The following is a 21,384-nucleotide window of genomic DNA, read 5'->3' on the forward strand; positions in this document are numbered from 1 at the left end:
TAAAATAATATGCGATACTGTTATTCAATACCCGACTATCCGATTTCCAATTGAATTTTTGTTAAAAATTAATAGGCTGTAATAATTATAATAAATATGTTTTTATTCTAAACCTGATGTAGTAACTTTAAATATTCCGTGTGAAATGATTTTTTTTTAATAATTTCTAGCTTTTTTTTACTGGTCATAGGTTCATGGTTGTAGATATAACTGCTTGAGTTAAACTTTATGACATTATTTTTTCTTTTTTTTATATTTAATTATCAATTAATTAAAATAGTTTTTTTTACATATTTACGGTACAAATCGATAAAAGCTTGCAAAGACGACACGTTTTGATGATGTTCTTATATTTAAAATTACCTGGATATATTGTATTATCGTTGTTAGACGTATCGATAAAGTTAATTTAATAATTATCAAAGAACCCATACTATTTGTAGATTAAAATGAGTTCTTGATAGCTACATTTAATAGACGCCTTTTTTCATTTTTTAAATGTTTTGTTATTGGCTGTCTATATTATCTTTAAACCAGAAACCTAGTTATTAGTTATTAATTATTTTAGAGGAACTAATTTTATTTTAAATAAGTAAGTTATATTCGTACCTAATATTATTTATAGTGACTATATTTTACTATAAACAACTAATCGACTGTATTACGTGGACATAATCTAAGTATATAAAATGTTGTAACTTGTAATCAATAGGTACGCGAACGCCTATGGCACGCTTCTTGAATTATTATTTTATTCATCACAATTTTAAGTATAACCACCTATCACAAATAATTATTTTAAATGTATAGTTCAGTGGATTTTAATATTGTCTAAATATTTCCGACTTAAAATATTGTCAAGATAGGTTGGTACTTATATTATACTATAGGTACTATTATAACATTTTATAAGTATATATTATATAAGTAGGTAAATTATACAGGGTGCGGCATAAGTCGGTTCCCCGACTATATTATTAGATATAATAGATTTTATTTATATTATTAAATAATTACAAAAAATCACTGGTTATGCTCGAACTGATGACAAGGAATACTAAATTGATAAGCAGTTTTGCGATAACAAAACAGCGGGAACCACCGTTTAAGATATCTTAAACCGTGGCGGGAACCGACTTATGCCGCGATAACATAACAGCGGGAACTGACTTATGCCGCACCCTGTATAAGTAGGTAATAATATTATGTTAATATGAACTGATTTATTTTTAGTTTTAATCCTACGGACATTCATTAAAATTACTAATTAGCACATCTGTGAAAGCACCCAAGACATGTGTTTTTCAGCTGACTGCGTTTGTATGAAAGACTTGAGATTTGTACAATGTATATGGTTAGACCGAAGAGAAAAAAGAAATATTTTTGTTCTTTCTTACACGCTGTCCCGTAAAAAATTGAAGAATATTGTAATTTTTTCAATCATATTTTATGACGATTAAGAGTTATTATCTATTGTTTCCAGTATAAGTTAAATAGGATTACATTAAATTGCAGAAATGTTGTTAACATTATCCTCATCACTATCATACTCTTATAATCTTATAATATAATATGGTCTGTAACTAGTTTTATTTTATACTTCATGTGTACCTATCACTGTTTCAGCAACAAAACGATCATTTTAAAAACTGAAAATAATAAAAAATATATTTACTAAGTACGATGGTAGAAGTTCCAAATGGCTTATAAATTATTATTTCTATTGAGAATAAACAGGCACGACGGCAATTACATATAGACATGTCTAAAAAAAAAAAGTTGTTCAAACAAAGCCTCGAAAAGTTATTTATTAACTACACAATGTTATCGTTTTTAATACATTTATAATAGTAGTTTATAAGTGTTTTTCTTGATTTCTAGCTTTACTATTTAATAATTTAATTTGTCATGGGGTTATTATTTTCTATAGACCTAGGGCCATCAAGTTATTCACGTTACGTTAAATTTTTAAATATATAGGCTAAGGCTAACAGACGGTCTCCTGCTTCTGTTCAGAACGGTTTTTTGTATGCAACATATTGAAGTACACTCGACACCTATTCAGCAGAACGACTCCCCTGGTTTTATTATTTCTTATATTATTATATTTCAAAAAGCAGCTTATGAATAATAATAAAATGTATACCTAATTTTAATTTACATACTGTTGTAGCTTGTAGGTACGTTTGAAGATACAATAAGCAAAATTATTCATTGTATTAAATATTAATATTGGGTTATATTAACGGCCACTTAACTATACTGTATAGTATATATTTCTTATATTATATTAATTATATTATTATACAGTCGGTAATTTGTCCCGAGAAAATAATATAATTTTCAGGGTAATATACAATTTACAAGTATAATATATATAGTATAATCTAGTATCGTATATAACTATTTTTTTAACCTTTTATCAATTTTATATATATATTTATATATTATAATTTATATAGTTATATTCATTTAATGTTAAAAAAAATTTTATGTGTATATATTTTTATCTAAATTTGCATAATGTTTTAAGTGATACTTGCAGGAATGTATAACGGCGACTACTTTAAATTTATATTTAAACCATGAATTGGACTTTTTTTTAACTAAATCGTTTAAAGTAGTTACTATGACCAAGTTAATTTGAATAATTTCCAAAACAATAGATATTTATTTAAGAATCAAAACATTTTAATAATAATATAATAAATAATAAACAACTTGATAGTAATAACTAATAACACCTATTTCTAATTTATTGTTTGGATCTCACACTTGTAAACCATAAGGCATAAACATATTATTGATATAACATTTTATTCTTATTAAAGGAATATATGTATACTTCTGGCATAAGTATAATAATATTATATTGAAAAAGGCGAAAAACAAGTTTAACCGTTACATTAGGTATGTGTCCATAAACTTTATTTTTATTATTATTTATGATATAAATGGATCTGACGTGCTGTACTGGTGTTGTATTTTTTATCCTCATACATTTTTTGAATGGTTAAATATAATAATAGTCGCAAAAGGCGGAGTCGTTAGATGAGGAAAAACTACTTGTGTTGTCCAGTGGCATATAAAACTGATAACTATGGTAAGGCCAACTTGTGAGATGAAGGACGTTAAATATACAAGAAATTACGCTGTGTTAGAATAATTTTAAAAGTAAGTTTGATAGTATAAAATTGATTGTTCCATAATTATTCTGTGTGTAAAAAATATTAATTATAAACAACATTTTTAGAAATTTGTTTTGACAAAATTAATATTAAAAAAAAAAAAAAATAATGTTTTCTAGTTTTAGATTCTGAATGAATTGACAAATGTATTGATTTAACAACCTTGTGTAGTTATTTTTTTTTAGAGTTTGAATGGAATGATGAAAGTATTAATTTTATAATGATGTTTTTTTTGTGTATGTGCAGTACACAATCACTTGTCGAATAATTAATTTAAATCTTCAGGGGTGGTTTCCGGTATACTAAATTGGATATCTGTGGTGCATTACGAAGGTCAAAAGTAAGAAGTTTCCAGCAGTTTACAAAAGCTTCAGAAAAAATCACAAAAAAGTAATGGAAAAATAGGAATTTTTACGCTAAATCAGTTTTCGACTTGATCGATTTTTTATAGGTATTGTTATAATTATAACTCAAAAACGAATAACTGTTAATACTTGAAATGTTCACCAAATATTTATATCTATACATGGTTTAATTTAAAATATCCTGGCTTTTTTGGCGCTATTTATAGACATTCACATCTGCAATTTTCTCAAAGTTTTCCATAAGTTTTTCTTCAATTACTTTTAGAGAAAATTCGAAAAAACGTCATTGTAGGTTGGAAAAAATGTTATGAGTGTCTAAATATACTCTAAATTTAAAATTTTTACGAATTCGCTTAACAATAACGATTTATCCTTATTCCTTAAATGATTTTTAATATTTGTTATTATTCAAAAAGTGTAAGTCGTAGATACTTGAAACGTTCACCAGTTATTTAGATTGCTGGCATTTCCTTTAAATATTTTAATTTTGGTAAAAATTATGATAACAATTAACTACGAAATATAAAATAAATTGTAAGAAATTAGGTAATAGAATTAGCTAGAGGATTAAAACAATCAAAATTTTAAAAAAAATCCCCATAAATACGGCTCTATTTCAGGTCTTATCGTGTGCACATATCTCTTGCTAACTATATTGGTACTTAGTAGGAGGTTGCATAGTTCATATTATGTTGATGTAAAATATTTATGATCGCTCTGCCTAAAATCTAAAATACAATATTATTTACATGTCGTTGAAATATATGTAGATAGGTAATACATTTGTTTACTCGGGAAGGAAATTTTTTTTATTGTCTTTCGTGGAATTGAGATGTATTAATTTCACACCGCTTCTCTTCAGCCCACTCACCATCATGATTTGTATGTATTCACTAATTCTATACAAATAAAAAACTTAGGTATATGGTATGTCACATACATACATTTAAATATAGTGTACCGTACATATTTACCTCTCATGAGTGCTAATTCTGTGTAATTATATTTTGAACTGTCCTGCAGCCTCTTATTTCAAATCTATGTTTATCTATACTTTACCACTATTGACTATTACTTTTAATCTTATATAAAAGCTTAACGCTTATAATCAGGAAAACTAAATACTGATTTATGTTGTTTACGATTTTTTAATTTCCTCTCTATTTCACTATTGTTCAAGATTTATGAACTTAACTATTATTAATAGGTACTGTTGTACATGGTATCTTTGGACACAAGCTTGGAATAATACAAATAAAAAAAGTGGGCAAGTGAGTACCGCTCTGCTGTACATTAGGTGCCGTATGGATCATTATTATATATTATAGGAGTGTTAAATTTGAATCCAATGATAGTTATCATTGTATACGAAAAACGATTCTGAACGAAGATGATTTGTTAGCCTAGGATATAATTTCTAGTGATTGGTGAAAAAGGTGGTTTAAAAAAACCAGCTTATACTAAAAAAATTTTGAAAATTAAATCACGTAAAGAAAACGCGAATCTTAATAACTGGTAAAATTTTCAAGTATCTACGACTTATACTTTTTGAATAATAACAAATATTTAAAATCGTTTGAGGATAAATCGTTATCGTTACGCTATTTCGTTAAAATTTAAAATTCAAACGCACTTAAAATTTTTCCTATAATGATGCTTCGAGTTTTCTCTATAGATACTTGAAGGTAAACTTATGGAAAACTTAGTGTTGTATTTTTAATCCTTAGTTATAAAAAAAAAATTTTATGATTTTTCAACTTCAAATATTTCGCAAATATTCATAATTTTGACGAATTTTCGTCAAAATTTGAACTTCAAATGCTAATAAAAAAAAAATTGTGCCTATGTATTCTTATAATTTTTTAATCACTATAAGAATAACATATGAGGAACTTTGTATTAAATTTTCAAGTATTTTGATAGGGCCAAAAAAATTTTATCGACACTTCAAAAATATTTTTTCAGAAAAATTGAAAATTTCAGTTGTCTATAAATAGCTCAAAAAAGTCAAAATATTTTGAAATTTAAATCACGTAAAGAAAACGCGAATCTTAATAACTGGTAAAATTTTCAAGTATCTACGACTTATACTTTTTGAATAATAACAAATATCAAAAATCGTTTGAGGCTAAACTGTTATTTAACGCGGTTTTTGTAAAAATTTAAATTTCAAACACTCATAAAAATTTTTGTCTGAATCCGGTAGAGTTTTTTTTACAGATATTTGAAGAAAAATGTATGGAGAACCTTGTACCAAATTTTCAAAACTTAGTTATAAAAGAAAAAAATTTCATGATTTTTCAACTTCAAAATTACTTGCAAATTTTCGCGTTTTCGACAGATTTCGTAAAAATTTGAACTAAAAACGCTTATAAAAAAAAATTGTGACTAACGATTTTTAATTTTTTTTTAGCTACATTAAAAACAACTCATAAGGAACCTTGTATTAAATTTTCAAAACTTTTTGGTCATCCAAAAATTTTTTATCGACACTTTAAAAAAAATTTCTCAAAAAAATCGAAAATTTCAGTGGTCTATAAATAACTCAAAAAAAGTCAAAATTTTTGAAAATTTAACTATATACGGATACCACTGACATTAACATTCGGTGAAAATTTCAAGTATTTTCAGTGATTAGTTTTTGAATTACAACCATAAAAAAAAATCGATTTGGTCGAAAACTGGTTTTGCGTAAAAATTGCCGTTTTTCCGTCATTTTTTTTTGGTTTTTCCCGGCGCTTTTGAAAACTATTGGAAATTTTTACTTTTGACCCCCCAAAGTACAAACTACATTCACTTTCCTATCCGAAACAGGGTCCACTTTTTAAAATCGGAGCACTTTTACTGCTCCAAAACGTGGTGACAGACACAAAAAAAAAAAAAAAAAAAAAAAAAAAAACACATCATTGTAAAATCAATACATTCATCACTTCGTTCAGAATCTAAAATAGTCTACGTAGATATGTATATCCGTAACCATTGTTATTATTTACGAATTCCCTTACCGAATTATAGCTTTTTGTCCTCTGTGTCTATTTTTTGTTACTGCTAAGTAAGTATAGAATTTAGTTATAATCTGTAAAATAAAAACTTAAAAAATAAGAAATAAACATAATTATTATAATAATAATTATTAGGTATATTGTTTATATGGGTGTGATAGACGGAGACATTTTATAATCTTTTTTTATTTATGCGATCTGGTAATTATGTTTATCGGTATTATCCAAGTTTTTGAAGTATTGTTGCAGGACATAATCAGTCGTGACACCGATAAACGAAAACTAAAGGAACCGAAAAACTCTACCACGTAATCTCAGTAAGTGCATAAACTTTAATAATATATAGCTTAAAGATTATTTAGCGCTTGAGATAGAGGTATAAAACTCAAATTACCAACGAGCCATATATAATATATATTTACGTCAAAGGTTAGCGTGCAAAACACTTTTTTACTCATTTTAATATTAAATCTAAAATAAATAAAATCAAAATCAAAATTTTTGAAGAAATAAATATTCATTGTGGGCCGGGCCACATCGAGGGGTTCACGGGCCGGATAAAAATGATTAATGCGATTTTATCTTGTATATGATTATTTATTAATTATTATACTATATCTATATTGTATTGTTAATATGGATTAATGGATTATTATACTTGCTATGTTTTATGTGCTTATGTACTTCACTACTACTGTATCATAGTTTCTGGTCTTAAGTCTGAAACAATAAATTATTTAAATTTTGTATTGGTAATTGGTATTATGATTTACTATATGTATAATCAATGGTATTACCTATACAATGCTGAGTTTGTTTCTTTTTTATTATTATCGAACCCCGAATAGTGAATGCATAAACACAAGCACGCAGGCTCTATTTCATGTTTAGAATAGGAGTACAAAACTATATTATATTATAACGATTAGGTATAATGTATATATAATAGGAGTGCTACTAAAGGTTTATATTCATAACAATATAGTATAGTATATTATGTCCAGCTTAGTTAATTTATATTTATATCAATCGCAAATCAAGCATAATTTTAAAATCGTGTAAGGTCGATTTTGTCCACCCAGCATGTATAATCAAAATTTTCAATAGAGTAAGATAAGGGGGAAATACCTATGATAATAATGTCTTATACAACATAAATAATTAGGTCAACATGGATAATATGAGTATTTATACAACGATTAACGCACTGATTTCCAAACTGGGGGGCGTGTACACATTGTTGGGGAGGCGCAATCAGTTATTACAAAATACAGTTTTTATTTAATTATTACTATTATTAATATTTTATACTAATTTATAACTATAATATTTCACCTTAATTGATTGTTACATTTTATTATTTACTATTATATATATTTCATAATTATTATCATAAATAAAGTTGTCATTCCGAATATTTTATAGTTTATTTGCAAAGTACACCAAAAAAGGTGATCAATTTTTTTGAATTTATAGGAAGGGCGCGAGATTTTTGAAAATCTACAAAGCGTAGAATAGAAGAGGTTGGGAACCACTGTATTAACGGGACAATTTATATATATGAATAAAAAGTATACAAAATTGTATTTTGTATTTTGAAAACATATCTTATACTGATTATTTCTATAACTTTAAATATTATATTATAATGTTTATAAAATATGCATATCGTTTATAGTTAATATAAATACAAATTAATGCTATTTTTACCATGCTGCGAGTTTCTTTTAGTTAGTGTTGCCATTTATTAAAATTTACAAATCGGTACACTACACAATACCTCCTCGGCTCTATATTTTTAGATTCTTAACGGAGTGATGAATATATTGATTTTATGATTTTTTTTTGTGTCTACAGCATAACTTGTCGAAATAATGCTTTAATTTCAAATTTCAGGGGTGGTTTCCGATAGCAAAGTGAATATATCCTTGGTGCATTATAAAGGTCAAAAGTAAACATTTTCCAGTAGTTTTCAAAATAATTGGAGAAAACAAACAAGCACATCACGGATAATTCGTCATAATATATCATAAATAACTATTATCTTTTAATCTGATATACTAGGTTTCAATTAACTCTAATCCAACATCGTTGACGCACAAGTGATGAGTCAACGGCTCGCAGTTTACTTGATGCGTTTCAGTTATAGTAATTATTAGTATACACTATTATATTAATTAATATAAGCTATTAAAATCCGAATTTGTATATTTCAGGCGGAAGCGATATCGTGGTACGATGGTCGAATAATAATTTTTTTACAAAACCTGCAGAACTTTTATACAGTATGCATTTTTTAAAGCTTACTAGCATATTGTTTTAAATCTGAACTGTTACGAATTTATTTTATGATGACGTGTTTTTTCTTTTGTTTACCTACCTCGAAAGAGAGTGTTCCATTAAACTTAAGATTTATCAATTATCGACTTCCGAATTGCATCTATAGGTTTAGTTAACCTAACCTAACCTAATAATTAATGGATTTGTAAAATTTAAATAAGATTTAATCTGGATTAATAATCAATAATTTATGTATACTGTACATATTATAAATATATAATGGTATAAAGTATATTATAAGACATTACACTTGAAAATATAGTATATAATACGATATAATAATCATTATTAAAAAGTTACAAATCGCTACTTCGTTAGTAAAGATTATTTTTACAGATATTTAAAATTTGAGTACGAATAGTCTTTAAGTTTTATTGCATTGCTGTGTTTAGATATCTTTTAATATAATTCGTAATATTAAACAAGAAGTAAAAATACAAGGTTATTCTCATAGCAATTTATATTTATTATTTATACGAGAAACTTATCATTTTTGAAACGACCATTTCAATAACAATATGATTCAACATTGAATACTCATGAATATACGTCGGATTCCTCAGCTCGTTCTTCGAAGTCATTACCAGGTTTAAAAGTAATTTTAAATGTTCAACCAATAATATATGTGTAAAGCGTATAACTTTTATCTAGTAGGTACATCACTATGAATATACATATACGCATGTACCGGATACTTGATCTCAAAACATGATGTTGCAGAAAACGTTAAAATGATTTAAACGTAATAATTAAATAGAACAAAAACACAATAAAAAACAAACTTTCTGCAAAACACAAATAAACGTTCTACAATTCTTACCAGAGAAAAATAAATATCAGTTTACAAACAAATTTTGTGTTTTTGTGACAAAATTACAGTAAAAGGCTTAATTACTTCTGTATTTTTTAATTAATATATCTCGAAGAATTCTTAAAGACTTCAATTTTCATTTCACTATATTTTGTGCTAATATTGCCTATATAGAACCCCTTAAATTTCGTTCCAATTCTTTTAACAACACTAGATAATACTTAACAATACAATAAGGTGAGTTCATAAATTAATGTTTAAACATATATAAAGAAATTTTGTTTTAGAATAACTATGTAGTGTATGACACGGTGCTGGGATACTAAGAACTAAATCTGAGAACTCTAAAGTTTACGACCAGAACTCAATGGAGTGTGAGCAACCTGCATCAATCCGCTTCACGATATAATTTAGTAGGTGCTATGATTTTCATAAAACTAAATATCTTAAATAAATAATTCTATGTTTGAATAATTGAATATATTTTAAATGTTTTCAATTCAATAAATATATAATATCTTTTAAGGTGTTGATGAAGTTTTTATAAATGCAATAATCCCACAACTTATATGTTTTTTTTTTTTGTATGATTTTATGTTTTTAAGTTTAACTATGAATTTGAAAAAGGAGATTAATTATTTTTACTTAAAAATCCTTTTTTTTAAGTTTATATCTATCAACCATCAGTTTATATTTTTATAACTTATTAACGAAGACTACTAATTTTTGCCTTTCTTCACAACTCTTAGTTACACCAGACTTTCATTTTTTACAATTCCAAATTACAATACAAGTTACAACTATAGGTGATACTAATTTAAACACTTTATAAATGTATGTAAATCTTATCCTTAAATTTGTTGGATGTTCTATTTATTAAGTCAAATTTTATATATTAAACACAAAATATGTTATTACTCGTACTTACTAATTAGGTATTTTAGTGTTTACTGTTATCATATTATGTGTATGTAGTGTAACTATAAATGTCGTTAATAAAATAGTATATCTAAGTTCTTTTTTAAGATTACGTATTCTGCGTTATCTTTAGCATTGTTTAGTTGTAATAAATAATAAAACAGTATATTATTAGTCATTGAATAAAAATATTAAAAAACAAAACGATATTGTCGATTGTTGTAATATAATATAGGCACTAACTATTTTGAAAATTCACGATACATAATATTATTTTATGACCTATACCACGTATTACTTTATTATTTATCTAATCCTCGTTGTGGATCGACACTTGAATGGGAGAAACCAGTTGTCGTTTAGCCATTTGTGTTTTTTTTTACAACAGTCATAAATCCCCAAAGCCTTCCATATAGAAATTAGAACTTTGCAATTTAGTGGTATTATTATAGTCATAGCTCTAGAAAAAAATCATCCAAAATGGCTGTCTATTCAGAGCAGTGAATCTAACTTAAAAAAAAGAACCTAAACTTGTAGTTATAGGTACATTGAGTGTATTATATTGTTTAATTATGAACGATTCTGTTTAAAAATATAATATATATATAGTTAAAGTTGTGACTTATTTCATCAATCGGTTAACCAAAAATTATTAATGAATAAATAAATACATTTTTTTACATTTGTCAAGTATTTTTTAAAATATATTACGTGGTCCGGATAGGTTATAACTTATTATTATTTATTAGTTATAACTTTTAACACATAATATTATTTATATAATTATTATAGTACATAAATTCAGTTAAATACTCGATACTAAATTCATTTAAATGTTTTTATGTTCATAATTTTTATAAATTTCTTTGGTCATTGTGTACGATATTTTCTACAGAATTATGTATAATATATAATGTACTTACGGTTATAATTTTTTTGCTAGTATTTCACAATAATATATTGGAAGGGTTGGTTGAGTGTTTCATTGTTTACCACGATAAATTCTCAAGTTAGGGGGTGCGTGTTGCAGGTATTGAGAATGAATATAATGCTATACCTATTTATTGTAATATAGACAATATAATATATAAAAATCACTATACATGTAATTTAAATATTTAATGCATATAGACTTCGTCTCGTCAGCAATAAATGTGGCTTTACAACATCTAGTATTATTATATACACATTTAATACTCTGATTTTTATTGTATAAGCTTTTGTTGTAATGATTTACTTATCAATAACCAATAATAGTTGTTATCACCAGTGATATCTGTATGAATAAATTATATTTATGTTTTTTGCTTAGCCATATCTATCACTAGTTCGGGGATGGTAGGCTTGCAGTATTCGTTTCTTTCTTTTTTTCTGTTCAGTTTAGGGGTGGAACATTAAATGCTTATAAAAAAAAGTAGTGAATACTATTGTTTCAATCAGATCTAATTTTATTTCAACAACTTTCGAAGTTAAAAATTGAAGCAATTTTTTTTAGTAAAAAAAAAACCTAAAAAATGGATATAGGAAATTAAAAATTATTTTGTTGGATTTTTACCTACGTTGTTTGCTATAAACTGTTTTTAGAATCATATTGACATTCGACCAGTTCAGTGATTTTGAATCCAATAAATTCTAACGTACAGTATTAAAAATTTTAATGTTCAGTATACGTTTATTTGTAAGGTTCAAACCAGTCTATTGTAAAAAGTTGATAAGAAATCTAAAACCTATTAATATCCAATCTGTCTCGTTGTACTACACATTATATTATAATATTATCAGGTTAAATGCATTTCTCATTATATCTTCAAAGGACTATCGATTTGAATTAAACCACTCAAATGGAAATAAATGCGCCTTTTATTAAAACTGGTCACCCTTCTCTTATTGTAATAGTGCTAAGTATTAAACCAGACGATCGTTTCATCTGTTTAATATACTCGTATAATTGGTAATTGGTATATAAGGCATAGTATTTTAAATATGCTTTAAAACTTTCCTAATTATTTGATTTTACTTGTGTCTTATAACTTTATAAGTTATAGTAATTACTGATTATAATATAGTGCATAAATAGGTAAATATATATGCGCCCGTAAACGTAGACAAATCTAACGAAGTAAAATTGTCTTGCAGGTGCTGGGCAGTTAGTAGTGTTGGTATACTTTTTGGTCTTTGTTTTTTTTTTTTTTGTCAGCTTGATGTAATCCGGTATAAAAAAGGTATATAGTGTAACCTACAGGCTACAGCACCTCCATTGCACAATATAATATCCTTATATTATAATCTTTTGTCTTTGTCCGGATAATCGTTTCGTACCCACATCGCTAACAAGCTGTAAGAGTATAAGGTAACGTTCATTGTTTTCGGTTTCAAAAGAGTTGTGGCTTATGATTTTTACTAGGTTCATCCAAACAATATATTTTAGACCAATGTCTTATTGTCTTTTAATAATTATAATATGATATAGTGGTGAAAATATAATCATCGTATTATGATAATTAATATTATACCTATGAGTAGGTATTACAAAAAATTGATACCATAGTGTAGTGTACATATTGTATACTATATTTTTCATCTAATAAGTTGTTTTCTAATTGAATTCTCCATTTTAGTCGATTGCTTGATATTTTCCGGTCAATAAAAGTTTTGCTTCCATAATATTTTTAATTAGTCTATTATTAGAGTTTCAAGGACGCCCTCCAGTTATCTTTCTTTCTATCATACCTTCTAAAATAATTAATTTTTAAGTTCTTTTGGATGTCTCAGCTCATGTTCAACAATTTTTCAACGCCCTACTCTAATGTTATGTACTTTTTTCTTCAAGAGTTCTATACAAGCAATAGGTTATGTATCACTTTAGAACTTAAATATTTCCTTTGTTTTTCTATTCATCCAACTTACCAATTTCATACACTTCTAATACCACATATCAAAGACTTCTATACTATTTTTCAAATAAGAACTCACCGGGTGACAGACGAAAACTTGTCAAAATTATAGCACATCCGTACCATTCCCGACATTTCACTATTTTAGCTGTAAGTCATAGTAATGGTTTTAGCGTGTGTTCCGCTGCTGATAACGATGCGCAAGGTGGTTTTTTCTCATTTACTATATAATATAAAAGTTTATTTTTTTTCTTAAAATTTATGATCCATGTTTAACAACTTTTACTCTTTAAATTAATCTTAAATTTTATGTATTTTATTTATTTTTGCTGTATTTTTCAACTTTCCTTTTTCAATATAGTTCGTACGTTCTACGTTCCTATTTTCTGCATTTTGTTTTTTATCATGTGTATTCTTCAAAGCAGCTCTCACCCTTGGATATCTGCAGATTAGGGAGTTTTATACGTTTAGAAAACTCTTTTCATTATGAGAATCAATTTTTAGATGATAAAAAAGTAGTTACCTAACTAGGGGTATTAATATGGTAGTTTCCCTTTATATAACTGTTCAAGTCTTATTGTTAAGGAGTAGTGTCCAAGTTTAGGGAAATTTTGTTCTTCTCTCCATGGTACTTAGAATACTGTTACCCATTCTTAAGTTTACTTGAGTTGGCTTTTACGTAGGCATAGACTACCTTGGATATATTCTACCCTCCAGGGTTATTGTAGGTATACTGTACAAATGATTAATTATAGAAATATTTTACGTTCAATTTTAGTGTACTCGCAGTAATGTGTAGTGACAGCTAGTGTAATAATATTAATTATGAAATTATCTACTTAATGTCATTTCGATAAGATTTGTCATTCGAACGAGGTTTAAATTAGTAAATTCAAATTCACTTTTTTGGCATAATTTATTGTATTAATAATTAATAAATAGGTAAACTTGATCTTATTTATTAGTTTCAGTTATTCGTGTTTTAATAATACAGCCAAATTGCCCAAATTTGTTTAAGCGTATAATATATTAATATATATTATATACCTATACTAGTGATTTTTATTTTGTATTTTAATAACAACTAATAATTATTGAAGGTAGCAATATCAATTGAATTTATTTTTTAATTTATTAATATTGATTAAAATTTAAATAATTAAAAGTTTTTGTATTGTCCTTATATTATGTTTTAATTAATTTTTTTTTCACTTACAATAAAACGAATGTATAATTAATAATTATTTAATAGTATATTTATTTTATTGTATAATGTTTTCGCCTCTTTGAGAGGAATTATACATAATTTAACGTTTTTGAATCGCAGTGTACAAGACACAAGGAACAGGACGTCCGAGGCCTGAGGAGAATCTTAATAGCAGTCTAGCGTCAATTGCCTGGTGAATCGTGCAAAGGTCATTGTCTGCGACCATACATCATAATATTATATTGTGAACTCTATTTATAATATAATATATAATATGCAATTCGCGTAATAATAATAATATGTCATCGGTACGACGGTTGCGAAACGCTAAGAAACGACGAGAACGGTGGCACTGTAGTAAGTAATAACGACGGTTTATTTTTAGTCAAATTTATTTATTAAAAAAAAAAAAAAATTAACTCACGGCCCCGTGATTGTAACTAATAATATTTATACCGAAGACAACAATAATAACGGCATTGCCGATGTATATAGATATAGCGATTGTGTTATAACTTACACAATAAAATATAATATTATTATAATGTATACAAGTATAACGTCGTAAATCGTGATGGTAGGTATCGTATTGTTATATATTGTTATATTTGTATGGCATAGTTGTAGCATAGACTACTTGAAAAAAAATCAGCACATGATAATATCATTATAAATGAGGAACTAGTCTGAATAGAGACGAATACACATGCATGTGAATGGATACCCCAGGTCCCCAGCTAGTCTACAGATGTATTGTGCAATAATAAACAAGAAAAGACATATCTATATGAATCACATACGTCTGCACTCTGTATACAGTAATATATAGTATACACGTCGTATAATATACGGACGATCAGTTGACGTGGCGACTCACGGTCCCCAAATAAACTCGTAGATTATTAATGCTTCGGGTTGGGCTTTATTATTTTCTATACTCACTTCTAATAATAGAAGATCGCGTCGACCGTGTGTACAACTACTGTCGCACACGTGCAGCTCTAGTGCTCTACTAACTGCAGCTCTCCGAAGATCGTTTGCCGGATCAGGCCTGAAATAGCGCTATCGAAAGCCCGCGGAAAAGTCATCTGTGCGACCTTGCCGTGATCGAATAAACGATGATTTGAGTTATTTTTGACAAACTTAACATTTGCGAATTTATTTTGTTAGCAATATCTGTGCGTTGAGTATTCGCGCACTTGCCATTTTATTTATATTATATATCACTACGAGAACTGATCGAATGTCGTACATCATAATATTATCATTCATCAAATATTATTATATTATACGTGCCGTGTCTGCGTCCATGTTCGAACTCATCGCCGACGAACTGCAGCAGGAAACGCATTCGAATTGCATATTCAGCGTGTACACCATAATATTAAATATTATCTACTTTCCCATCATCCGCTTGCCGTTATCCGTCTGTATTTACAAAACACCAAGTAACCGAGGTCCGACAACGAAAAGGTAAAAAAAAAAATAATAAATAATAGTATTATTGTCTTTAAAACGAATCACGCATACGTGCCAACAGTAATGCAGCTGACTATTAGTATTGTGATCAATTAAACATTCGTCATTGGCAGTTGGCACTCACGCGGCCATAATATTATTAAAATACACTCGTGTGTACAGTGTGATTCACGAAGATGCTCTACCCACCATCGTGACGTGATGTTTCTTTTACACTTCTACAGTGCATTAAAATTTTTGAATATTTTAGTATAATATTTTATAAATAAGATACTAATAGATACCTATCTCGATAATATTATATTGGTGCCTGGTGGATTTACAGTTTTTATTTTAACTTTTTTCAAAACAAATCTTCTATAAACATTGTACTTTTAGAATTTAGATTTTTCATGGCATTTGTACCTAAAAAAATTGTGTTTTTACTTTGTTGTGAATAAGTATACATTCATATTTATCATACTTTGATCTTAGCAGTTAGCGTAGACGTTTATTTCAAGAGGTACATAAATGTCATATAAAAAAATCTACGTTAATATCAAAAATATACGAGACTTTAAATTCTATGCAAAATGTTTAATAATCGGTATTTAAAGGATACTATAGGGTTAAACGCATATTTGATGAATAATCCTATACATAAATTGTCAAATTTATATACATAAGGTATACAAAGTCAGTGGCATACCCAAGGAGAGGGAAGCAATGGTATCAATTTTTCCGGGCAATACATTTTAGTGGGAAATTTTAACAATAACAATTATTACAATAAAAGATTTAAAATCTGAAAACCATAATCTATGCATAACAATCTTAAACGTCATTTTTTTTTTAATCTCTCCTCCCCCCCCCCGCTTAGTGATCAGTTATAATTTTGTATCACGGAATATGTATTTTATGTATAAAACAAAAAACACAATTTCTGCAGGTGTCTCTGACGTCTTAAAATGAAATAGGTCACACTTTATGCAAACTATTATTAAAGTTAGATAAATCTAAAATTATAAACTCATAAAATGTCAAATTGAATTTTCAATATTTTATATATAGTATACACAACGTACCTATGCTATTAGTTATGTATGTAAATTTCAGATACAGGATATTTAGCGAAATGTATTTTTTTTTTTAACATAAAGTATAAATCATTTATTACTCTCGTGTTTTTTTATACATTATGGAAACAGTATAATGGTTTAAAATTAACGTGTTATTGATAAGAGGACATTATATTGTTTTATTTTATTTTCGCTTGTAATTGTATAGGCAATTTATATTTCATCATTCGTCTGTTTCAATAAACCTTATATCAGTGCAAATATAATATAATATATCATATACTATGTACATTGTACATTCATTGCAGGCACGCGTTGCATGTGAATTTTGCACTTTTGCAGTGAGAAAATGTATTTTGTTCGATACCCACACACGTGCATGATTTAAAATATGCGATTATCGCCACTGTCAGTACTACACTTTGATTTTGTAATTTTAAATCTCAAAATCAAAAAGTTTTTTAAACTGTATCATCTGCATCTAATACAATTTGGGAATACCTATACTGGATAGAAATAAATAATAATAAACAATGGTAAATAGTGATATGGCACGGGTAACAAACTTAAGTATAATTATTTAGTCATTATAATACGTGCTTACTGTATTATTTAGAGAGACAATTATGTTAAAGAAGAATTAACTTTTAATTTTAAATATTTCAATTTCAATTTTAATTAAAAATAAATATTTATTTAATCGTTTACATTAATTAAATCGTTAAATCGTTGATTTATGATTTTGTAATAATACTTGCTAAAAGACTATGCGGGTGGTAAATATTTGCTACTCCCGTGTTTTATTTTCTAATCATATACCCTTTGATAAGAAATAGACTGTTTTACCACCTGGGATCTTATCCAAAAAAATCGATTTTTTTTAAAAAATTATAACTTCTATCCATCATGCATATACATAACTGTTTATGAAAAAACCACTGATAATGATTAACAAACGCATACTTTTAAGATCGAATTTCACGAAAAGTATTTGACAGTTATCACGAACAATTCAATAATCGTACAGTTTTATAACCCTTTGTAATGTTACGATTATATTATACAATATACATATTGGCGATGACCATATGAGTAGTAAAGTTAAATGAGTTGCCTATACTTTCGCGCTGAAAGGAGTTCCTATAAGTATACGGTTCATTGTATTCAATATATTACTTTTTTCAATGTGACCCAAGTAAACTGTAAATCGTACTTAGTCGATATCATCCAAATAATAACATGATCGTTTATTATTATGTTTATTTAAAAGTTTAATGTACGATTGTTTAAGTATAATTCATCTAGTGATGGGTGAAAACCTTATGAATATTCAAGGGTATTAACTATATATTCACGCACAACTGATTAATAAGACTCATTTTTCTCTTGAGTAAAAATTAAATAAATGGTTTTCATCGGACAGTTAGAACGGATGGTTTTATATGCAAACAAAAATTGTGCAGAAAAAATGATGCAGTAATAAATAATTATTCTTTTTCCGTCCTCCGTTAGTGCCGTGAAGCCGTGCGTGAAGTAGAACACCGTGAACAAGTATACTGAAGTTGACTATTAAAATCGATGAGTATCTGATTGTAAGAGTAATATTATATCTAATGTTTCGAATGGGTTTTTGTAAAATTGAAAACTTTAATAAGTTATTTTATTTTATTTTTATTTTTTGGATCGATTCTTCAGTCAATTTGTTTAAGACGTTTTCAACGCGAGTAAATCATAATGTATTATAGTTACGACCCAATCTTCGTCAAACCTGACTGTGAAAAACAATACATCATCATTCATCATCAAAATTTAAACAATTACATTTTACGACACGTACACCAAACACTTATATAACATTATGTATGTTTATCTATATTCTATGTATTTTGTTCCAAGTTGTTTTGAACCATCAATTATTATTATAATACTATTTTTGTAATGCAATACGCATTACAAAAATCTAATAAATATTTACTGAGGCGTATTCAAATTTTAGAATCGAAAAAATCTTAAAAGAAACTAAGTAATTGTTTAAAGTGCCTATAAATTATAGGAGCATTTTGTTTATGTATAGACATGCAAGCTGACAAAAATAGTGAAAATCAAAAAAAAAATACAATAAATTTATACATTTGAAAATGCATATTTTATTTTTGCATATTTATTTTATCAGAAACTAGTATATTTTCGTACTCGTTTTTTACTTATAGGAAAATCATCGAAATAATAGTAGACGATAAATTATAGGTATTATTGGCAACTCAGGCATCAAAGCACGAATATCGTGATTTTCGTTGTGTAATCGCAGTAGACATGAATGTATGATGAAATAAAACATTATGTTCGATTTTACTGCTATTGATTTTTTGTCTTCAAAGGAAGTAAAGTATAATTTAATGTTCAACCATGCGAAATTATGCAAACTCGACAAGTTCTGAAATGGTAGTACTTGTATTTTAGTCTGTAGACTTACCATGCACATAGGTACTTCATTATTTGCTGTCACTTGTTTTTTATTTATTTGAAGTCTTAGAAAGTAAAGTTTCTAAAATTGACAATACTTATAAAACGCATTTAGCATATGACGTGTATAATAATCTTCTAGATGGTTCTATATTATTAAATTAATCCCAAAGAATTGCATATTATTCTGAGTACGAATGTAATAATATATTATTATGTTAGTATGTACATTTTATTAAAATAATATAATTTACAATATAATATTATTATATTAACACGTTGCATAAAATTAAATCTAAAATATTTTTCAGAGAATGTTTAAACAAAGTTTGATTTTATCAGTCTCCCAGAATGACAGGTTTTCCGGGAATATTACGTATTTATAATATCCATCTAGCTGTTTATCGTTTTGACCGCCGTCTCGGCTGTATATCTAATTTCACGGAATCCTCAACTGTTTCTAAAAAATGGCTTTTGATAATATGTGGACGACTTGAGTTCGCATTAAATAAGTGTTTGCCTAATAAATAATAAATATAATATTTAATATTATTTGTTATGTTTGTCGTGTTCTAACAAAAATATTTTTCGATTTCATAAGTCAGAACAGATGATACATAGAGTAAATATTAATATAACTAAAGATGGGTTGGTATACTTGTTTAAAACAAGTCATAAATATACTTACCAGTTACCACGTTTAAAGTCGCGTTCAAAGTCTTTTTCCAGATGATTATTTTTTTGTATTTTGAGCTAAGCAATTCACTAGTTTTACAACATGTTATTTTTTGTGTAAGCTTTTTGTAGTTGCAGCTGTAGTTAATTTTTAATTAGTTTTAACTAGTCTTATTATTTACTTTTTTTTTTTTTTTATCAATATAAGCCTTTTTACAGTTCGATTTTTAACTTCAAGAGTGGTTTCTGGTAGCAAATTTTTTAAGATGAAAAATGTAAACAATTTCATAGTACTTTTAAAAGTTATTGGGAAATAAAAACAGTGGATAAGTAAGTAATCTATGTGTTATTAAGACATCTAGAGCACCTCATCATTGAGTAGGTCAATTGTAGTTCAATCATAATTGAATGTGTTTAATTGGTACTGAATTGATGTATTAAATTTAAATTCAACGATAAATCATAGCGAGCGAAAGATGATTCTGATCGAAGACTGTCTATCAGCATAATTAATAATTTTATTTTAGGTACCTATTATGAATTATTTTTATAGCTCTTTGTTATTACGTATAGTAATTTATTTTAATGTTAGTAACATCAATACAATAGATCGAATTAATTTTTGCTGAAAATGTAACATTAATATATTTATTATTATTATAATAATGAATATTTTTTTTTATACTTATTTAACAAATATAAGTTAACGGTTATACATTAAAAAAGTGTTAACATGAGTTTTGATTTAGATGATTCAGGTGATGATCCAAATTTTGGTTGTGGAAATAGAAAGATATCCTGTGAGGCTGTGAAAGACATGGTTTCAAACGGCGGTTTTCTGTTTTCTGTTTTTTTTTTTTTTAACGATTTTACAATGAATCTCCTTCAATTGAGATTAGTCGTATGTGAAATTATTTAAATTGATTTTGGATCCATGTATTCAGATAGAGTATTCCAGTGTCATTATGAACTTATGAAGCTGTT

At 26.9% G+C, this 21,384-nt stretch overlaps 1 long non-coding RNA gene across 1 annotated transcript; it reads right to left on the reverse strand.

Annotated features, from left to right (window-relative positions):
* Positions 1–13,383: 13,383 nt before the first annotated feature.
* On the reverse strand, positions 13,384–15,823 carry LOC126551464 (uncharacterized). Its single transcript, XR_007605362.1, has 3 exons — positions 15,668–15,823; positions 14,042–14,251; positions 13,384–13,960 (listed from the first exon to the last, which is right to left on the reverse strand). It is a non-coding gene; the product is annotated as an uncharacterized LOC126551464 (long non-coding RNA).
* Between the last annotated feature and the right edge of the window lie 5,561 nt (positions 15,824–21,384).

Source organism: Aphis gossypii, chromosome 3 (assembly GCF_020184175.1).
Source record: "Aphis gossypii isolate Hap1 chromosome 3, ASM2018417v2, whole genome shotgun sequence".
Classification (NCBI taxonomy): domain Eukaryota; kingdom Metazoa; phylum Arthropoda; class Insecta; order Hemiptera; family Aphididae; genus Aphis; species Aphis gossypii.